A 19831-nucleotide genomic window follows, 5' to 3' on the forward strand; every position below is an offset into this window, starting at 1 on the left:
CCCCGCGATCTCGTCGCAAGGGGCGGGCCCAGGCCGACTGGGCTGGGGAGTGGAGGGCTCCTAGGAAGACCGGGAAGTTCTTTGTCAAGCAACAGATGATTGGGGTAAAATTCCCTCTCTCTTCTTCCAGTTCCAGAGAACTGAAGGGAGCAGGGTGCTGCCCCGCCCCAACTTCCAACTGGGATCCCGAATCTCAGCCCCAGACTCCACCCCAAGATGTGCACTTAAAACAGATTCAACCCCACTTACCCAAACTTGGAATCTAGTTACAAACACAGGAGACTGGAAGGAGAGCCGGGTGGGCGAGGTGTCCTAGAAGCCAGGGTCGCAAACTCAGATGTGGAGGAGGGCCAAGGTGGTGACTTGAACGTGACTAAAGGACCATCTAAACTGAGCAGCCCTGTGCACTCCGGCTGCCAGGACGAGTTCAGGCCCCAAGTTGGCAGATGGTCGCAGAAGAAATCGGGATCTCAGATGTCTGTTTTCGTTTCTAAATGGTTACACAAGCACTACGCGTCTTAAACAAATCTTGTCAGTCCATTGACTCCTGAGAAGTGCTACCAGTATAGAGAAGCTCTGAAGAACTTTATGGGATAATGAAAACATTCTATATCTGGGCCGCCCAGTAGGGAGCATCTATCTACTGAGCACACTTGACAGGTAGCTAGTGTAATTGAGGCATTGAAAATTTAACTTACATTGCCGCATGCGGCTAGTGGCTATCATATTGGACAGTGCTGGTAGAGCAATGCTTCCTTTTGTGTTACAGCCTTTTGAGACTCCTTGAAAGCCGTGGGCCTTTTTACAGAAAAATGCATATACAGCTACTGGCTTGGATGTTTGATTAATGTGTCAGAGGACTCACGAATCTTCTGAAGTCCCATTCGTGTGAGCCTCAGGTTAACGATCCCTCGTAAACAAACTGTAGTTGAAGAGGAGCCCACCCCCAAAGCCCTGGACAGCTGTACCCCAGAGCTTTTCCTCCATTTTGTTTTGTCCCCCATCCCCGATCCTCTAGAAAAAGTCACTGGGCTGTACTTCTTGCTCTTGAGATAAGGATGTCAGGACATTATCGACAGCAGCAGAGGTCCAAGTACCCTTCTTCAGTCATTAATGAATAAAGATTGTGTGCCTTCCATGGCCTAAGCACATGGACTGGGTGCTGAGGGTGCAATGGAGCACATGACAAGTCATGGTTTGTGGAAAGCTATAATGTATGTAAATAGATATCCACTCACTCATTCATTCATTCATTCTGTATACTGAGCACCTGCTAAATGTCAGGGCTGTACTGGGTCCCAGTGTACTGAGTAGCCACAGAGAGTAAATCATCATGACAAGTTCTCAGGGAGGGAGGCATTCAGAATTATGGGCTATGTCCGAGGGGATTGACTAGGAAGGCCTCCTGGAGGAAGGGACATCTAAACTGAGGCTGACGGTGAGTAGGAGAAGCCAGACAGCAGGGGTGTGGGTATATGAGTGGAGGATAAGGCCTTATGTGCATTGGCAGAGAAGAGTAGAGTTTGAAGTAATGTCCTTGTGATCTGGCACTCCCCACTGGCTGGCCGTGAGACCTGACCATGTACTCCTTGGTGCTTCACCCCCATCTTCACTGACACTGCAGGAGACAGCAAGTGCTATGCCCAAGCGGCTTGTCCCCCACTGCCTGTCCAGAGGCTTGAATTTTAAGCAGTAGAGAAGCATTGCCTGGGGTGTGGAAGAGGTCCTGATTAAAACGCAAGGGCCCTGAGGCAGGAGGCTTGGTACTCTCTGTGCTCCTGAGGGCTAGCAGGATGTGATTTGTTGAGTGGGGGGGCGGGGGTGACAAGGAGGAGTGGGAGGAGGTACAGAGAGAAAGACTTTAGAGCTAAAACAGGAGGAGGATCAGGAAGGGAATGAGAAGGTGGATGGAGATTGGCGACAGTCTTTGCTTATTCACAGTTTTGCCACCGGCAGGCCTGGGCTCCTGGGATTGATCCAGACTCTCCAGAATGAGGATGGCACATCCTTTGCCCCTGTTCTAGTGGGTTTCTTGGCAGACACTGGTGGTTTCCAACAGTTAAATTGTTCCAGAGGTGGTCTTGGCTTCTGTGGGAATTACTAGAGAATTCCAGCACTGCTGGGAATGCAGAAGTTTATATCATTTCCCCTGGGCTTTCCTACATTCTCTTCTTTTTTATTTCCTTTCCTCCACTGTCCTCTGAGAGTTAAACAAGTCCTTTCAACCAAAGGATCAGGAGTAAGTGATGCTTTTAAATTGTCAATGTATTTCACTGTGTAATTACGTTCTTTCATTTTAAAAATTGCTTTCTATTTCTTCCCATGTGCGTGTATGGCTGAATATATTGTCATCTTTAATCTTTGTTATTGATAAGGCAAAGGAACCAGAAGCAAGAGGAGTGACAATTAGCAGCAGATTGTACCAGTGGAAAGGAAAAGCAAATTGCAGATAGGCCAGTTGGTCTGGAGTGTGCTGATCTGCTACTCCTGGCTGCAAGTGACACCATCAAAAACAACAAAATCCTTCCAGAAGTTACTAAAACAATAAAACTTTATCATCTCATGTAACAAGATGTCTCACATTAGATCGCTTTCAGAGTGGTTAATTCAAGTGGCTTGATAATATCATCTAGGAACCAGGTTTTCTGTTTGGTTTTGTTTTGTTTTGTTTTGTTTTTTCTGTCAGAGGCAGGGGGAAAGGGGGTGTTTCCTCTCTTTATCAGGACGAAAACTTTCCCAGCAGACTTTCTTCACCTCTCATTGGACAAAATGGTGTCACAGGCCTATGCCTGATCCAGTGACAGAAATGGGAATGAAATTTCCAGGGCTGATTCAGGCAAATCAGGATTCACTTCCTGGGGCAGCTTCCTCTCCAGCAGGAGATTAGGCTTCTCTTTGTTCTCTTGCTTAAAGAAGAGCCAGCCGAGGGCTGTATCTGCTAGGAGGAAATTGTGATTAACTGCTTTCAGGTTTAAAAGCACCTTGAGCCTTCTACCTTTTTTCCCCTGTCCATTCAAAAGGACACACACTCAGGCTTCATCACATTCACCTTCCCCATGCAGACTTTCCTTATACTTCCAGTCAGAACTTATTGCTTCTTCCTATGTATGCCCAGAGACTTTGTGTCTCACACATACTACTTTTCAAAGCCCCCTTTGGGTTAATGAATTCGCTTTAGTCTCCCTTAATTCTGAATTTCTTGAGAGGAAGGGCCACCTATGATCCATGGCAATGTGTGTAAGTCCAGGGAGCAGGGCATTTATTGCTTCCCACACAAGTGGATCCCAAAACGTCAGACTGGCCATGAGGCCAGGGACCATTATTGTTGGTTCATCACCGTATACCCAGCACAGAGTTACCTAGTGCAGCGCCTGGTGCGAGGAGGTGCCCAACATCTCTCTCTCTCTCATATATATATATATATATATCTTTATGGGACATGAGGAAGTCCCTGGGCCAGGAATAGAGGGATGGAACCTATGCCACAGCAGTGACAATGCCAAATCCTTAACCACTGGTCCATCAGGGAACTCCCCAACAGATATTTTGAATAAATAATAGAATAATAATAGCTATCAATTTCTGCTTCTGATCAAGGTGGATGAGGGAAAGGGCTGGATTTACCTTTCCATCTGAAACAAACGATGAAACAAAAAACAGACGAGATGTATGAAACAACAGTTTCCTAGGCACTGGACACCAGGCACTGAAGGACATTGGAACTAAGCAAGTTGAGTTCGACGAGTGCCCCAGTGTACTTGGCTTTACATATTTTCCAAGGCATGTGCAGGAGGGGGAAACTAAGATGAAGCCTGGGTTGAAAAGAGGAAGGTCAGTGTCCAGAGACCAAATCAGCCCCATTTCTTAGGAGAGAGCAGATAGCTGCACAAAGAGAGAACCCCAACGATCAGCAGAGGGTCCCCTTGACTATTCAGTAGAGTTCTGATCACTGCATGCATAAGCCTGAGGAATGAAACATCCGAAAGCAATAGCAGGAACGGTGAGTGCCAGGAGCAACACCTGTTCCCAGCAGCTATACTGGAAAGACCTTTCATGGGGCACTGGGTAGAGCATGTTCTCAGGAAGGTCCTGCCTCAGTGGTGGAGAATAACTAGCCCTAGACTGAGCACCATTCCAGGAAATGCCTAAGTGAGCACAAAAGCAAGACCTGAATAAAAAATCAAACTGTTTTCGAGGAACTGAACTTCATCCCAGACAAAAAGCTCAAGAAAAACTTAGAGGAATGCAAAAAATATCTGGCACCCAACAAGGTAAAACACAATCACTAGCATCCAATCAGATATAACAGGCATGAAATCATGATCCATAATCAGGAGAATAATCGATCAATAAAATCTGGCCTACGATTAGATGTTAGAATGCGCAGATGTTCGAATGAACAGGAAAAAAAAAAAGAATGAACAGAGAACATTGAAACAGTTATTGTTATAATTGTATTCAGTATATCTAAAAAGGTCAGAGGAGACAAGGAAATACAAAAAAAAATACTCAAATTGAAAGTCTAGAGATTAAAAAATGATACCTGAGATTAAAAAATACACCGCATGACTGTAAAGGAAAACTTATTGTCATTTACATTACACGCGGTACTCTGAACACTGCTACATTCTCTTGCGTTGACACTTCTGACCACTACATGTGGCTGGGGTTTTCCCCACACCACCAAGCAGTTCTACAGCACCACCTGGGCCCAACAGTTTAATTCAGTTCTGACACAGCCACCCGGATGTAGTGTCAGATCCCACAGGTTAAGGGTTGCCCGCCCCCGCAACTTCAGATGCCAATTACAAGTCCAGGTTGCTACCTGTGCTTCTGACTGACTGTCTAGAGGTTGATCCCCTTCCTTGGTCCAATTAATTTGCTAGAGCAGTTCCCAGGACTCAGGAAACCATCTTAGGCACTTGATTATAAGAGAATATTGGAGTCCCCACTGTGGCTCAGTGGTAATGAACTGGACTAGTGTCCATGAGGATGTGGGTTCCATCCCTGGCCTCATTCAGTGGATCCAGTGTGGCCGTGAGTTGTGGTGTCAGTTGCAGATGTGGCTCAGATCCGACATTGCTGTGCCTGTGAACTCCGATTTGACCCCTAGCCTGGGAACCTCCGTCTGCTGTGGTTATGGCCCTAAAAAATAAATACATAAATAAATAAAATTAAAGAATATAATAAGTCAGGGATGGCCATATGGAAGAGATGCATAGAGTAATGCATGTGGGAAGGAACTTGGGGTTTCTGTGCTTTCTCTGGGCTCGCCATTCTCCCAGGACCTCCAATCTTTACCAACCCAGAAGCTCACCAAACCCTATCCTTTTGGGACTTCTGGAGGCTTCATTACAGGTATGCTTGATTAAATCATTGACCACTAGTGATTAACTCAAACTCTAGCCCCTCTCTCCTCCCTGCAGGCTGGACATTGGGGGATAGAACTGAAAGTTCCAGTATTTTAATCACATGGTTGTAGCCCTGGCAGTCAACTCCCATCCTTACAGGCTTTCTAAAAGACACCTCAGGTTGTGGTGTAGGTGGCAGATGCAGCTCAGATATGGTGTTGCTGTGGCTGTGGCATAGGCTTTCAACTACAGCTCCAGTTCTACCCCTAGCCTGGAAATTTCTGTATCAGCAGGTGCAGGTGTTAGAAGAAACAAAACAAAACAAAAGCAAACATTTAAAGTCTCTAGTGTGGTCCTTAGGGCATAAAATAAATAATCAGTTTTTAATTTAATGAATAACTTCATAAAATAAAATAGTTTAATGAATAAGTTTGTTATTTATTTCAGTCATTTATATGAGAAAATGTACTATAATTCAGTAAAAACAGGGAGAGTCTATAGCATTTGAACAATGAATCACGTCCTTACACTCCTCTTCCAGCTCAGCATGGCAGAAACTCCACTCCAGGTAGGGATAGCCAAGAACACAGCTTCCAGTTGAGGGCTCTGGTATCTCCTCAGAAGGAACAGGCCATCAGCATTTCTCATCTCTCCTATCTATACATTGTGGAAGCTAAATTCCAGGCAAGTGCAGCTAAAAATTTGGGTACCTTCCTCCATGTACCCCCTACTCGAAAGGTGGAGCCTCTACTCAGCTCTGGCACATTAAGAGAAATAGGGTCCTCATTGCCTTAGCCCCAACCAGTTTGTAGAGTGAAGTTTCCTCACTGGGAGAGGAAAGTGAGAAGGCTAGAGGCTGTCTCTCTCAATGCGCACTCTACTCTTCAAGCAGGAGTGTCCCTCAGCTCCAGAGCCACAGCTGAGAGGTTTTATACCCAAGGGGAGAAGCTAGCCATAGGACAGTGAGAGCCAAAGCTCTCCCCAAAGGAACTGACTTTATTTGAAACAGAGTATGGGAAAGTTCCAGCCCGATGGTTCTCTCTCAACAACAGTGGTGGTTGTGGTGGAAAGCAGTGAAGACACAAGCTAAATCCTAAGCCAGCTAGTGTACCACGCGAACCAAGAAAAGAGACAGTACGAAGAGCCCTGCTGGGGTCCGAACACACCTCAAATATGGATATCAAAAAATGCTGATCTCAAATTCTACCCCTGAAAAGATTCTAAGTTTGCTTGGATCAGACTAGAGAACAATTTATGCCTCCAAGACGTTGTCTAAAAGTAAAGAGCAACCAGCTGACAGTGGCACCTAAAGTTGTGTGTGGCCCAAGAGATAGATGCGCAGAGAGAGTTCTGCTAAAACCATTGTCATCTCAGGGTGACTGTGTGGATGCCCAGGGCACATGGACTTTCTGAGCAGCAACACCAGAGGCTTCACAATGTGGGGGAATAGACTTCCCTAAAAGAGCCCAGCCAGTTACTAAGTAAACAACAAGAAGACCTGGAGGGGAAAGACCAATATCTTGAATTGCTGCAATATGTTATATAAACTGTCCAGTTTTCAAAAAAGTCACAAGACATGCAAAAAAAAAAAAACACATGAAAATATGACCCATAAACGGGGAGGGGGGTGGACGTAGGCAACAAAAACTGTCTGTGAAGGAGACCAGATGTTATAAATATGTCCAAAGAAATAAAGGGAACCATGCTTAAAAAGTAAAGGAAGATGTGATGGCAATTTCTCATCAAAAAAAGGATGTCAGTAAAGAGACAAGAATTATAAAGAAGAACCAAAAAAAAAAAAATTCTCGAGTTGAGAAGTATAATCACTAAAATGAATAATTTACTAGTGGAGATTCACAGTCGATTTGAACTGGCAAAAGAAAGAATTAGTAATCTGAGGAAAGATTGATAGAGACCATGCAATTTAAAGAACAGAGAGAAAGAGGAAGACAAATGAAGAGCCTCAGAGAAATGTGAGCTACTCATAAACACATCAATATATATGTATGGGGAGTACCAGATGGAGAAGACAGAAAGGAGAAGAAAAAATATTCAAAGAAATAAATGTCATAGATAAAAACATACCAAATATGTTGAATAACATTAAATATTCAAAAAGCCTGACAAACTCAAAATATGATAAATATAAATAGATACACAAACAAACACCTCATGCTAAAAATGCTGAAAGACAAAGAACTTGAAATCAGCCAGAAACAAAACAAAACAAAACAAAAAACACATCACTTAAGAGAGAACCTCAATTCAAGAAACAGCTGGCTTCTCATCACGAATAATGAAGAACATATGCGAGGAGGATGACATATTCAAAGTGCTGATTAAAACACTGTCATCCAAAACTCCCATATCCAACAAAACCATCCTTCAAAAGAGAAGGTGAAATAAAGACATTCCTAGATAAATAAAAACAAAATCATTTGCTAGTAGAAGTTCATCAGGAAATCCTTCAGGCTAAAAAGACTTGGACATAAGTAATCTTGGACAATAATTCAAATCCACACACACAGAAAGAGCCATAGTTAAGATAATAGTGTAATTATAAAAGATAGTATAAATGCATATTCTTCTCAAAACTGATTTAAAAGACAGTTGCATAAACAATGTGTATATAATTGTAGTGTTAAGCCCTTAACATGTAGATATGTAGTATATTTGGCAATAAGCACAAAGAAGGTGGGTAGAAGTAAAGCAGTATTGGACTGAGGAAATGACACTAGGTGGTAGATCAAGTCCACAGGACAATGAACAGAACCAGAAGCGGCAACTAATAAGGTGAATATAGAAGTTCCTCTTATGGTTCAGCAGGCTATGAACCCAACATAGTGTCCACAAGGATGCAGGTTCAATCCCTGGTCTTGCTCAGGGGTTAAGCTTCTGGTATTGTTGCAAGCTGTGGCATAGCTGGCAGATATGGCTCATTACTGTGGCTGCAGCTCCAATTTGACCCCTAGCCCAGGAATTTCCATGCACCTTGGGTGCAGCTGTAAAAAAAAAAAAAAAAAAGGCAAATATAATAAAAGCTATAAATACATATTTTCTTTCCCTTTTCTCAGCTCCTTTAAAAGACATAAAATTATATAAAGTAATAATTAAATTATAACAATGTATTTTGGGGTTTGTAACATATAGATGCAATGTGTATAAGAATAATAGCACAGCAAGGGGAAAGGTAATAGTTATATAGGATTAATAGTTCTCTGTCTCACTGAAATTAAGTTAGTATATCTAAAGTACATTCTGATGAGTTAAGACATAATGTAAGCCCTTGGGCAAAGACTAAAGAGAAACTAAAAAAATGAATAGTGGAAAAAAATTGTTAAAAGAATGAAAATATTACACTAGAAAACATTCACTTAATGCAAAAGAAAACAGTAAAAGAGGACTAGAGAAACAAAAAGGCAGGAGGAACACATTACCAGATAGAAGTTGGCTCTACACGTAGAAATGAACGTCACCAGAAGTGTAACTGAAAGGATGAGCATATAAGGTACTTTTCTTACATTTAAAATCTTCAAAAATTTATACTGACTGCTCAACAAATGAATAAAGTGTGTTGTGGAGTTTATAACATAGGGATGAATACAATGCATACTAACAATAGTATAAAGGCCATGGGGAGAGGAGAAATGGACGTGTGCTGTTGAAGGTTCTTATATATGAAGTGGGACAATATCACTCGACAACAGACTGATATATTAACGATTATGCTGCAAGGGTTAATTCCAGTAGGCTAGGAATTAAACTGAGTGGTTTTGCTAAAGTTTCTGCATAGCACTGACCCACAGTGACGGCATAAAACATACCCACTCATCATGTTACCTTGAAACCAAGGGTCTGAAGAATTTGGGGGGTAATTTTTACAACTTGTCAGCAGTGGGTTTTGAGATTCCTGGAGGACCCTGCAGTTATGGAGCAGGAATATACTTACATGATCAGGCAGGGTGCCCTTTGGGCTCCTTAGTTCTAAAGTGTTCTGTGTACATAACTGTGGCAAGAGTTTATGACATTTGGCTATGGCTTTGATAGAAAGGAGGACAATAGGACAGTCCTTCTGACTTTGTCAGACCCATTACTGTGAGATAGCCTCTGGCCCTTTAATGCTGACTATTGTGTCCTTTTCCTGGAAGTTTGTTAACATTTTAGGTCCTGAGAATCTTCTTTAGCAATCAACTAACTCTTTAACGTCCACTGACAGTGTGAAGAAGTATACTTTAAACCCTAAACCCTAAAGCAGCATAAAAATATCAAAGCAAAGAGTTAGAGCTACTGAGCCAACAATGGTCATAAGATGGAACACTAAAGTACACAGTTAATGCCACAGCAGGCAGACAAAAGAAAAAAAGGGGGAACCCAGAATGGATGAGACAAAAGAAAACGAATAACAAGATGATTTACTCAAACTTATCCATGATCACATTAAAGATAATCATATAAACACTCTAGTTTGAAAGGCAAAGATTGTCAAATTGTATAAAAATGCAATATGCAGCTATATGCTGCCTACAGAAAATGCACCTTAAATATATAGATACAAATGGACTAAACATTTGTAAAAGGACTGGAAAAAACAGCATGCTGACACTAATCAAGAGAAAGTAGTGTGTCTGTATTTGGATCAAAGTACATTTCAGAGCAAAGAGTATGCCAGGAAAAAGTCATTTCATAATCACTGAGGGTCAACTGATCAAGAGAGCATAACAATCCCAAACAACAATCATTAACATTTATTTTGTAGTCTGCCATTAACAATCACTAATGGCAGACCCACAAAATAAATGAAGCAAAAAAAAAAAAAAAACAACCAAAAACCACCTTGATAACTGATGGAACAAGTAGGCAGAAGATCGGCAAACAGCAGACTTGAATAGCACTATGGTTAAGCTGATTGACATTTTAGAAAATCCTACCCAATGACAGCAGAATACACATTATTCTCAAGTGCACAGATTTGCCAAGATAGAACATTTTCTGACCCATAAAATAAGTAATATAAAGTGTGTTCTTGGGGTGGATGGGCCTATTACTACCAACTGTTGAATTTTACAGTCAAAAGCAAAACTAGCCTATCCAAAGACTAACCTCAGGCAATCAAAAACTGGCCTGCTTTGGAACTCCCAGTTTCAGCTCCAAGAAAAGAGCTTAGAAAGGAACAACAAGAAAGGTTGTCACTCTTGACCTTACAACAAGAAAAAAACCTGAACCCACCGGAAACTGAACCTACCAGAAATCTGAGATTGCAGAGCAAACCACCATGAGATCTGGAGAGATAAGTGAATGCAGAGAATCAAGGCCAAGATCAGCTTACCTGGAGCAGAAGCTGCTGGAACAGTAAACTGGTCATTTTGATGAATGTCTGGAGGCTGTGTGTGAACTAAAGGGAGAGTGGGACTCCCCTGGGGGCTCTAGTCCTGACAGCAGGAGGTCAGACTTTTGTGGGGTTTACCTCCCAGAGCCCCACCAGGTTATCTTGGTGAAGTGCCCCCGCCCCCCAAATCACCTTAAGTGTCTGGCAGGTAGACAAGAAAAGTAACTATTTTAAAATATGCCCAGAAAGTTCTCCATTACAAAGGACTACTCTCCAGAGAAAAAGACTTTTCAGAGCCATATCCCACCTGAGGGAAGGGCATTTTCCTGTCTCCCAGCCCCTCTAGCTTTCCTGTCTCACCTAGGGCAAAATTGGGAGTGAAGAAACATTTGTAAAGGGATGCAAGCCCACAAAAGGACTGCGATGTAATCTTAAGTTTGTAGAATGAGTTCCTTCCCCCACTCTTTGCCACCACAGAGGGCTCCTGTATAATAACATTAGTTTAGAGCTGAAAGAACTGTAAGGCTCAGACTCTATTTAAGAAGTAGCTCTTAGGAGGAGTTCCCATCATGGCTCAGCAGAAACAAAATCTGACTATTATCCATGAGGATACAGGTTCGATCCCTGGCCTCGATCAGTAGGTTAAGGATCTGATTGCCGTGAGCTGTGGTGTAGGTTGCAGACGTGGCTCGGATCTGGCATTGCTGTGGCTGTCATGTAGGCTGGTAGCTACAGCTCCCATTTGACCTCTAGCCGGGAACCTCCAAGTACTGCGGTTTGGCCCTAAAAACAAACAAACAAACGAAAGAAGTAGTTCTTAGGGAAACCCAAAGACACAAAAGAGATTAAAGACAAGGACTCTATAGAAGTTTGAAGCCCCTGGCACCTACACTTAAAGCAAACATGAACCACAACCCAACTGCTGGCCAGATTTCCATAAAACTTCACTAAATGTTTATTTAACTTAGTTCTTATTACCCAATAGATCATGTCTACCTTTAAATAAAAAATTACAAGACATGATGAAAGGGAAGGAAAAACACAGTCTGAAGAGACAAAGCAAGGATCAGAACGAGGTTTAGATATGATGCAGATTGTGAAATGATTGATAGGGCATTTGAAATAACTGTGTAGACAACATGCAAGAATAGTAGCTAATAATGGCAGAGAGATGGAAACCTTGAGAAGGAATCAGAAGGAAATGCTAAAACACTGGGGGTCGGTGGGGGGGGGGGGCACATGCTGTCCCTGTAAGACTTTTGGCACACAGGATCAGAAGAAAAAGAATGCTCTGGGTGGGCTGTTCCTTCCCAAGAACCAAAGGAGAGGAAGGTACTGGCCCACTGAAGGGGGCTCCTTGGAGGGCAGGAGATAGTGAGAAGCCTGAGTGCTACCTAACAGCTGCTTCTCCACCTAGCAGAACCCATCAGAGGTAAAGAAGTTTCAACAGCATGATCTTGAAAGGTATGGTTGGCCAAAGTACAAAGGGTAGATTAAAAAGCCAGAAGATGAGTTCAGAAACTATTGTAACATGTAACAAAGGTTACAATTTTGATATCTGACTGAACTGTAAGACACTCCCCAACCCCCCACCTCCCACCCCCGCCTCTGAAATTCATATGTTGAAGCCCTAACTGCCAACGTGACTTTGGAGGTAGGGTTTTTAGGTGGCCATTAATATTAAATGAGGGTATAAGGGTGGGGCCCTAGTGCAATAGGACTGGTGGCATAATGAGAAAAGAGATCTCTGACACTCCCACCCCTGCTTGCACAGCCCCAGGAAAGGCCATATCAGGATACAGTGAGAAAGTGGCTATCTGCAAGCCAAGAAAAGAGTTCTTACTGGAAAGCAACCATCCGGACCCACTGATCCTGGACTTGCCACATCTAGAACCATGAGAAAATTAATTTCTGTTATTAAAGCCACTCGGCCTGTGGTGCTCGGCTATGGCAGCCAGAGCAGACTAATACACTGGTAATTGTATTTCATAGACTAATACACTGGTAGTTGTATTTCATGGTACACCCAGGTTATGTGTAGATGAAGAGGACACCAGTGGAAAAGGAGAAAACCTAAAAATGCAAGAAAAGAGGGGGTAACTGATAAAGCAAAGTCCTGGATCAGTAGCGCCCTTTGGAAATCAGATGAAGTCTAGAGACTCTCACCTAAAAACTGACAAAAATACTAAATTCTGCATTCATTTCAAAAAATTCATGGATTACTTGGCGTGCCTCGTCGGTTCTGCATGATTCCCCTGGACCCTCGCTTATGAACCTCTATGGGAGACCAGGTGGGCCGAGACCAAGAGCTTTGAAGGGAGCTGGGTCAGGGTGTGTGTGTGTGTGTGTGTGTGTGTGTGAGTGTGTGTGTGTGTTCGCGTGTGACAGAAAGAGAGAGATAACAGTAACTAGGGGGGTAGGAGACATCATTTGGAGGAAGGAGGAATCAGTGTCTCTGCGGAGTACGAGGTGCTGGGGCAGGAACAGGATGGAAAAGCTTAAGTTCTAACTCATATTAGAGAAAAGGATGACGAAGTAAGTAGGCACGAGGAAAGGAAATCCAGTGTCTTAAGGACAGATAGCTGGGGTTGGATTATATCTGATGGCTGTAGAGCCCATCAGCCTGATGTATCATTTTCAGCAGTTGTATCTGGAGGATTTTAGCAATAGCAGTGGTAGTGGCAGGAAAAAAAAAAATAGATTTGGAATTTACTGCAAATTGAGGATTGGCCAGGAAAGCACAGGAATAGATTTGCTATAAACTAGGAGATATTTTAAATGACGGCCAACTGCCAAATGTGAGATAAGGAAGGAAACTACAAAGGAAGGAAGGTGGGGGAGGAAGGAAGGAGAGCACACCTCCTTGCCTGTGAGTGATTGGGAGGGAGAATAGGGGGCAGGAGAGGAAGGAAGGAAGAGGAAAGAAAGAAAAAGAAACAAAGGAAGTCCTTTTAGCCTTTGGAAGGATTAAAGCATTCGTATCCTTGGCCTGCCCTGGGGCATTGAATTTCTTATTCTGAATGTATGAAATTTGACCCCCTGTTAGTTGGAATTAGAAAAAGCTTTCTTGATGTTTGCCCATGGCTTATAACTAAGCCTTGTAGGCTGGAAGTTGCTGGGCATGCTTTACTCTGCTCCCAGTTTCCCCACCCCTGTCTCCAGGGCAGGGACCTCTAAGGCTTCCCAGGCTCTGACCGAGGGCTGGGAAGACGGGGCTTTTTCTAAACTCTGGGGGCTGTTGTGAAGCCACCTCCAGCCACAGAGCTTCTCCTTCAGGTTTGCCGCTAAGATTGCACAGAGGTGTTTTCTGCTAACTACAGTCTTCAGTGACTCTTGGAAGAGGAGCAGTTTCCACGTTTCCTGCACAAGATGCTGCAGGAATAACTATGGATGCCCTCCTCTGCCGACAGTACTTGAAAAACATTCAGGACTGTTACTGATAAGCCAGAGGATGATCAAGCGTAATGCTGTACTCTATGGCCAAGATCTTGCCTCCCTTTTGAACAATTAGACAAGTGACACAAAATGAAAATTACCCCAAATCTTACCACCCAGAGATAACTGCGTGAGCATCTTGTTGTATATTAGATCTGACATTTTCATATGCAAATGTAGAAATGGATGTTTAATGAAAATGGTGTCAGATGATACACATTGTTTTTCAATCTCCTCCCCTATTTCTGCAATTTATCATCTATTGTGAACATTTCAGGTCAGTTTACAGTCAGGCCTTTGTATCTGTGGTTTTACATCCAGAGATTAAAAATACTTAAAAACATTTTTCCCCCCAAATGTCCCAAAAGGCAACTTGAATTTTACCATGTGCCAGCAACTATTTACATAACATTTACATTGTATTAGTTATTATAAGTATTCTAAAAAGGTTTTAAAGCATACAGAAGGATGTATGTAGGTTATATGCAAATACGATTCCATTTTATATAAAGGACTTGAGCATTCATGGATTTTGATATCCCTGGTAGATTTGGGAACTAATCCCCTCACTGAACCTGAGAGATGACTGCACAAGCATTCTTAAGGGCTGCTTGGGACGTTCTCCTGTTCCTCAATTGTTGATGTTTAAACTGCAGCATATCAGATATCCATTGACAAAATAATGCTATATAGCGAGAAAACCACAAAACCTTAGTGGCATACAAAAATAAGCATTAGCTTGCAGGTTTGCAGAGGTTCTGTTGATCTATTCTGGCTTGGCTGTTCTCTGCTGGGCTTGCTTCTGCCTCTGCCATCAGATGCTGTTGGCTGAGCCGTCTGTCCTCCCCTTTTTGACTTACTCACATGTCTGGGACTGGCTGCCTTCTCAGCTCCTTTAGGATGGTCACAACTGGGACAGCTAGGGCAATTCCACTCTGTGCCAGGTGATTTATCCTCCAGGAAGCTGGAAAATTCTACCAGTTGGGAGCAGGGATCCATTGTGAGTTCAGTTGAGACATGCTAAATTGGATACCTTTGAGGATATTCAAAGGGAGGTTTTGAGAAAGCGGGGGTTGGTGTTCAGAGGACAAGTTTGGACTGCAGTTACTAATGGTTTAGTCCTATGCATTTTAGGAATTAGTTGAAATTGTAGAACTGAATGAAATGACTTCCGGGGACAGAAAAGATCTAGGAGACAAGAGACTTAGAGCCAGGCCTGGAGGACTGGGGCAGAGGAATATGAGGCCTGCAAGTACCACTGAGACACTCTTGTCAGAAGGGTAGGAAGAGAACAGAAGAGTGGTATGTTAGGGAGCAAGGACACCGTGTTTCAAAAAGTGAGCAGTTCATAGAGACTCTGATAATTGTTGAAAAATCAAAGAAGTGTGACAGCTAGTGTCCAAAGATGGCCCCTCACTGAATTATGCTTCCTGAAATTCATATTTTGTGTAGTACCTTCCCGTACAGAATGAGGGCTGGGTCAGTTCAATCAGTAGAATTTGGTAGGGACATTATGTGACTTTCGAAGCTAGAGCTTATGAAGTATCGACCTTGGTCTCTTGAAATGCTTGCTCAGAGGGGTGTCAGCCACCATGTAAGAAGTCTTTTTACCCTTAGACCATCATGCTATTAAGAAGGCCAAACCAGGAGTTCCGGTTGTGGCTCAATGGTTAACGAATCTGACTAGGAACCATGAGGTTGTGGGTTCGATCCCTGGCCTCGCTCAGTGGGTTAAGGATCCAGCATTGCCATGAGCTGTGGTGTAGGTTGCAGATGTAGCTTGGATCCTGAGTTGCTGTGTGTGGCATAGGCTGGCAGCTGCAGCTCTGATTCGACCCCTAGCCTGGGAACCTCCATATGCCACAGGTGTGGCCCTGGAAAAGACAAAAAGACACACACCACACACACCACACACACATACACACAAAAGAAGGCTAAAATGACCCTGTGGATGCCACATGGACACACAAACATACACATACACAGAAAGAGAGAGAGAAAGAGAGAGAGAGAAAGAGAGAGAGAGATGATGCCTGGCCACCTGCTGGTTGTTGCAGCTATTCTAGCCTGGGTACCAGACACCTAAGGAAAGAGTTATTTTGGATGTCAAGATGACTCCAGCCCTTTGAGACCCCAAGAAATACCAGTCAACCTATGAGAAAAAAAAAAAAAAGAATTCTTATTTCAAGCTACTAAATTTTATATTAGAAAAAGATAGAATTGATTTGATTTGGTGGTATGAAGGTCAATACTCTTTCTAGGAGCAACAGTGGCAGAAGCCAGATCAGATCTGAGTAGGTCAAAGAGAGCACAGAAGCTGAAGAAATTAAGAAGGCATAGAGAGTTGCCTTCTGAAGAAGTCTGGTTATGGATAGGAAGGAGATAAAAAAAGACAAAGTGAGGTGAGGGAGAGTTTTTCTAAAAGTAGCCTCTACCATTTTAGCATGTTTAAAAAGGATTGCCTGATATTTCACAGAACTAGAGGAAATAATTCTAAAATTTGTATGGAACTGCAAAAGATCTTGAATAGCCAAAACAATCTTGAGAAAGGAGAACAAAGATGAAGGTATCATGCTCCCTGATTTCAAACTATACTACAAAATTGTAGTAATCAAAACAGTATGGTACCAGCACAAAAACAGACGTACAGATCAGTGGAAGAGAAATGAAAGCTCAGAAATATACCCACACATATATGAACAATTAGTTTACAACAAAGGAAGAATATACAATGGAGGAAAGATAGTCACTTGAATAAATGGTGTTGGGAAAACTGGACAGCCACATGGAAAAGAGTAAATTGGACCACTATTTTAGACCACACAGAAAAATTAACACAAGATAGATTAAAGACTTGAATGTAAGACCTGAAACCATAAAATTCCTAGAAGGAAACATAGGTGGTAACCTTATTGACACTGGTCTTAGTGATATTTTGTGGATCTGATTCCAAAAGTAAGGGAAACAAAAGCAAAAATAAACAAATGGGACTATACCAAATGAAATGGCAGTTGTACAGAGAAGGCAACCATTATCCAAATGAAGAGAAACTGCCAAATGGGAGAAGATATTGGCAAATCATATATCAACAAGAGGTTAATATACAAGATACATTAAGAACTCGTAAAACTCAATAACAAAAACCCAAACAACACAATTATACAATGGGCAGAGGACCTGAATATACATTTTTCCAAAGAAGATATATAGGTGGTGAATACACATGAAAAGATATTCGACGTAATTATTAGGGAAATGCAAATCAAAACCACAATATAGCACCTGGAATGATTATTACCAAAAAGAAAGAAATAACAAATATTGGAGAGGATGTGGATAAAAGGGAACCTTCATGCTTTGTTGGTGGGACTATAAATTGGTGCAGTCACTTTGGAAAACAGTATGGAGATTCTTCAAAAAATTAAAAGCAGAATTACCATATTGATCCAGCTATCCTGCTTCTAGGTATTTATCTGAAGAATGTAAAAACATTAATTCAAAAAGACACATGCATCCTTATGTCATTGTAGCGTTATTTACAATAGCCAAACTATGGAAAAAATCTAAGTGTCCATTAATGGATGAATGGATGAAGAAGATGTGGTACACACACACACACACACACACACACACACACATGCATGCACACACACACACAGTGGAATACTGTTTGGCCACAAAAGAATGAAATCTCACCATTTGCAAAAGCATGGGTGGACCTTGAAGGTATTACGCTAAATGAAATAAGTCAAAGGAATGCAAATACCATATGTTTTCACTTGGACGTGGAATCCAAAGGAAAAAAAAAAAAAAAGAATAAGCAAAATAAAAGCAGAAACAAATTCAGACACAGAGAAGATTAGTGGATACCCGGAGGCGAAGGGTGTGGAAGGGTGGGTGAAATGGGGGAGTTGGGGGTGGTGGCACCTGTGTGGTGATGGATGGCAACTGGACTTGGGGTGGTGATCACTTTGTAGTATATACAGGTGTCAAATTATAATGCTTTACACCTGAAATGTATATAAAAAGGTACTGCCTATCAAGCGTTCTTACAAAAACACAAACAAAAACAAAAAACTGAACTCAAATCTAATCTAGCCTCGCGATGTAATTACCACTTTACAAAAAAAACGTGTGGGATAAAGACACACGTTATCAACACCATGATGATGTGATCAGCTAAATCAAGAGTTTGGGATAGTCTACATAATAAATGGCCCAAGAAATAAATGACTTTTTTTTAAAGGCAAGGAGACTGTTACAGGATAAAAACAAATTGAGACATAACAGTGAGATACAATATGAGAATCTTGTTCAAATCCTGATTCGAACAAACCAGCTATTAAAAGAGATCCTTGAGACAAGTGGGGAAGTGGAATACAGACTGGGTATTAGATGTTATTAAGGAATCACTATTAATTACTTAGCTGTAGTAATGGCATGAGATTATGTTTGAAAATATGTCTGTATTGGTTAGAGATGCATATTGTGATCACCTGATGTATAAAGTTTTCTTTAAAAAAATACATTGGTAAAATGGTAATAATTGTTGAGGTTGGATGATGGGTAAGAGGAGTGCATTATACTAGTTTCTCTACTTTTTAGTGTATTTGAAATTTTCTGTGATCAAATGGTTTAAAAACTGTTCTGAAACATATTCTTCATTCTAGTAAGTATTTACAGATAACAATCAGGTTAACATTCACCTGTGGTAGCTGAGTCTAGAATATGTCCTATTGATGCATGCTTCTCCCCTAGGATATTGGAGAGAATCCTCATTTTAACTTGTTACTCCCATGATCCTCTACAGTAGATTAAAAAAAAAAAAAAAAAGAGCCAGAGGGAAGGATTGAGTTGAGAAGACAGGACTGAACACACAGAAGGGAGGCATATCAAGAGTGCAGACTTCTTTGGAGGAGGGTGAGGTGGGATCCAGGATCCAGGTCAAGGTGATGGATGGGTTCACTGGAGATGGATCCAGGTGTGGGTGTGGGTGGGTTGGAGCACATTGGCTGGAGCCTAAGGAGGAGGGAATTCTCATTGGGCAGCCTCTAAATCTTTAGAGATGAGGAGCAAGGTCAAATGCTACTGGTGGTGAGACTGATAATCAGGAAATTGTCATTGGAAGAGAATGGAAGAGATTTGACAAAGTTATTCAGGTGGGTGGGGAGTGAATTTACTGGGGAAACAGAGTGGAACTGCAGGGAAGTTTAGAATAAAACAATAGACCCAGGACCTTTAGCTGGATAAGGAGAACAATGGAAAGAAAATGCTATTGGGCTGGGAGGAAAGAGAATCCTCTCCAGCCTGGCTTTATTGGTGGTGCTGACAAAAGAACCTACCTGTGGGGAGGTGGTTTGGGAAAGTTTGGGATGGGGAGCAGGCAGCTACATGCTTAGAGAGTCCAGGTGATTCTAAGGCAGGCACAGGTGGTTCTTGGACCACAGTTTGCAAAATGATGTCCTAGGGGCTGGAAAGGGCATGAAACTGCCTTGGGGCAGGAGGCCTGTCAGGTCCCAATGGGGAAGCCTGCTGGACAGACAACAGGACACAGGCCTCTTTGTCATTCCAGGAGCTTCTGTAGCTTCCTTGGCCAGAAGGATTACAATTTGAGGGTCCAGTTTTTCCAGTAAGATGCCCTTCGCAGGGTTCCAGGGAGGGGCTCAAAGCCAAAGGTGGATGGCCTTCAAAGTAACCCTGTCTGTGCTTGCCCCAGAGG

At 42.3% G+C, this 19831-nt stretch overlaps 1 protein-coding gene across 2 annotated transcripts in view; it reads left to right on the top strand.

The window, feature by feature from the left end:
- The window catches only part of LOC125125270 (uncharacterized), a 239499-nt gene that overhangs the window by 209887 nt on the left and 9781 nt on the right, over nucleotides 1–19831 (top strand). The window lies entirely within an intron of this gene.

Source organism: Phacochoerus africanus, chromosome 4 (assembly GCF_016906955.1).
Source record: "Phacochoerus africanus isolate WHEZ1 chromosome 4, ROS_Pafr_v1, whole genome shotgun sequence".
NCBI classification, from domain to species: domain Eukaryota; kingdom Metazoa; phylum Chordata; class Mammalia; order Artiodactyla; family Suidae; genus Phacochoerus; species Phacochoerus africanus.